The 3,149-nt window shown below is 32.7% G+C and overlaps 1 long non-coding RNA gene across 1 annotated transcript; it reads left to right on the plus strand.

Annotated features, from left to right (window-relative positions):
- The first annotated feature begins 1,447 nt into the window (after window positions 1–1,447).
- LOC121993990 lies at window positions 1,448–2,539 on the plus strand. Its single transcript, XR_006115524.1, has 3 exons — window positions 1,448–1,493; window positions 1,641–1,729; window positions 2,481–2,539. It is a non-coding gene; the product is annotated as an uncharacterized LOC121993990 (long non-coding RNA).
- The last annotated feature ends 610 nt before the right edge of the window (window positions 2,540–3,149 follow it).

The raw sequence follows: 3,149 nt of genomic DNA on the forward strand, positions 1-3,149 counted from the left end.
TATAGGAAAATATTTTTTATTGCATTGCAGACTGTAAAGGAAAAATTGAACCAAGTTGCGCATTCTATTGGTCAACCGTTGAATGGTATGTCATTACCTACCAGATTTACATTTGTGATGCTACTAGTAACTAGTAATGGGCAAGATTGAACTTCAATAAGTCATCTTAAAACTCTTGTGATGCAATATATATTTGTCAATTTATCTTCTTATCAAATTCCAGGGAACTGATTATAAATTGTTTTGTTCTGTTTGAAAGTAACACAGATACTAGTTGCTCAATCATTTATAGCTTTTACTGTTATGTCTAGTAATTTGACAAATTTTTATTGTTTTTTGTAGCTGATACACTCTTTTTTAAGGTACCATTTATCTACTTGTTTTTAGTCTAAACTCTCTTTTTTACTACAACAATGTTTCCTTAGTTTCTACTGACCTGTGTCTACATGCAGGCACCCTTTGAAGAAGTGCCAGAATTATTTGTTGGCCGCAGGGTTTTCCTACAAAAAGGTTTTGTTTATGTTGTGATGCATCAGGTCCATGTTAAATTTATCTTTATACTTTCAAACTCCACAAGATGTGATTATAACTTTATACTTAGTCGGAACTTTTTTTTAGGCTGTGTCCCTTGTTGCCACTCAATTCCGAAGCAATCTCTCAAAGTGCCTTGTCTTAACCAATAGGTAATTGTTCATGTAATTGATATTCAACATTGCATTTCTTAGAATTGTCATTGCGGTCGAGGACAAATAGAGAGTATTTTGAATACATCACTGATGATAAGTTGAGAGATCCTTCAATTCACTACCAATGCTTCACAAAATGGATGTCATCAATGGATATTGACGAAACTGATGACAATGAACCACCCTGTATTCGTGTAGATTGTGATGGGATTTGGGATGACAATGAGAATTTTTAGTTTGATAACTTTATTTATGATTTATATATATGACTATTTACTTTATTTTGGTAACTTCATGAAGCTAATGATGGTGGACTTCTTGCCACTATCATGGTTGCTGGTTTCAAAGGTATTGGTATCATAATCCACTAAATATGCACTATTGTTATTTTCTTGTGAGAAGGTCAATAATTTATCTATCAGGTGAGCTTAACCGGTTTCAACCTGGAGTGAGAATGGAGATATTTCGGCTTGATGCTTGGTATTTCAAGGAAGATCTATTGATAAACCCTACTAATTACATAGTGAAAGGGCTTAATCGTAGGTGCTGTCTACCATAAATTATTCTTCGTTGTATGCAGGTTAATTAGAATCTCAACCTTGATACTTTTTTATTTCTGTGTTATCTGTGTTCCTTGACATACACCATGGTGTTACAAATCTTTATTGGTCCTTTTTTGTTCACTAATAGGTGTCAGTTTCTCTTGCTAAAACGGGCAATTTAAAAGATCATCGTGATGCACTTGTAGAATTAGCTGCTTCTTCGGAATATGGAATCCTTCATTTGTTTAGTCATCACCAGTTACAGGTATTCTCCGCATTCTACGTGAATGAACAAATCATCATAGTTTGAGTTCTACACCGTGAAAATTGATTTGAACTGTTCTTGAGTATCACTGCCAGCTCCCCAACAAAACATGTGACAAAAGAAATTAACTGGGCATATATTTTTCAGGAATTTTTATTAATTGAAAGGGAATGCTCATTACACGCAATGGAGTACGAAGAAGAGTTGTCTGTCATTAATTCTCAACAAGAATGATGGTAATTTTTGGTAAACTTTGACTCCCTAGGTATAATGTCTTTCATTATCTATGTTTCAAAATTATGCACATATTTGCTAGATTTTTACTAGTTTAATTTTTTTTGATTGATTGACATTTCTTTGAATTGTTTCTAATGTGTTCAAATCATACGTTGTCCAAGTTATCTAGTTTAACTTTATTGCTATTACTTAAATTTAAAATTCTTAGTTGTTTGTGCATAATTAAACAAGTGTTATTCCAATTCCACCCTTTTTTACTCATGTTTCACAAAAACATCAAATCTTTAGTCATATCATTATAGTTGGCAGGACTTTCTGATGAGAGGTTGGAAATCTCTTTTTTCCATTTTCAAAAAGAAGTACCAAGAATACGTTCATTGGCACTTCTCAAGTACTGATTAATTAAAAAGGACCCTAATTAAGAGAGTTGGATTGTGGAGCTGATATCATTGTTGCTACACCAGGATGTTTGAATGATATTCTGAATATGAAAAGATTGAACCTCCATCAAGTACTGATTAATTAAGTTGCAACTATGAGAAAACTTTGTTGCAATAATTTCTGGTTTGGAATATATTAAGTTCCCAGGAATGATAAATCTATCACTATATGATGTGGTTGAGATAAATGATGAATGTGTCTCTTTTTAAGCATTCAAATTAGTCATCTTGTTACCTGGTGCTCTTACTACTTTTTCAACTATAATTTTTTGTCTTGGTTTACTAATATATTATTTATGTGTTTTTACAGTTTACAAATCTCAAGTACTCTAGAGTTGAAATTGATGAAGTGCGGTTCGAGTGGGCTGAATGCATGCTAGATTACATTTGAAGTACGGTTCTACCTTGATGTCTTGTTAAAAGAATGTTCTACCTTAATGATTCTGATATCTATTAGCTTTTGATATAAAAAGAATGTTTGTGTATTTTATGGATACTGTTGTAAGAAGATTATTTATGTAATTTGTGAATATTTGTGTATTTTATGGATACTGTTGAATGAAGAATATTTGTGTAATTTGTGAATATTTGTGTATTTTTTTGTTACTGTCGGTTTTTCATTGTTTCGGAAATCAAATTTGTGAAAAATACCGATATTACATCAGTTTTCCACTGCTGCAAAACCGATGTTATTAACTAATAATACATCGATCGTATACTGCTGCCAAAACTGGTGTTATTAACATATGATATTACATCGGTTTTACACCGTTGATGAAACGGTGTCATTAAGTGATACTACACCGGTTAATAACCAATTCGAACACCGGTGTCGTTAAGTGATACTACACCGGTTTTAACCCAATGTCTAAAATGGCAGACCTTTTACATCGGCTTCATAAACATCGGTCGAAAATGTAATAGACACCGGTGGAAAACCGATGTCTATGAGGGTTTTTGTTGTTGTGTCTGGTGATTG

Source organism: Zingiber officinale, chromosome 6A, assembly GCF_018446385.1.
Source record: "Zingiber officinale cultivar Zhangliang chromosome 6A, Zo_v1.1, whole genome shotgun sequence".
NCBI lineage: Eukaryota > Viridiplantae > Streptophyta > Magnoliopsida > Zingiberales > Zingiberaceae > Zingiber > Zingiber officinale.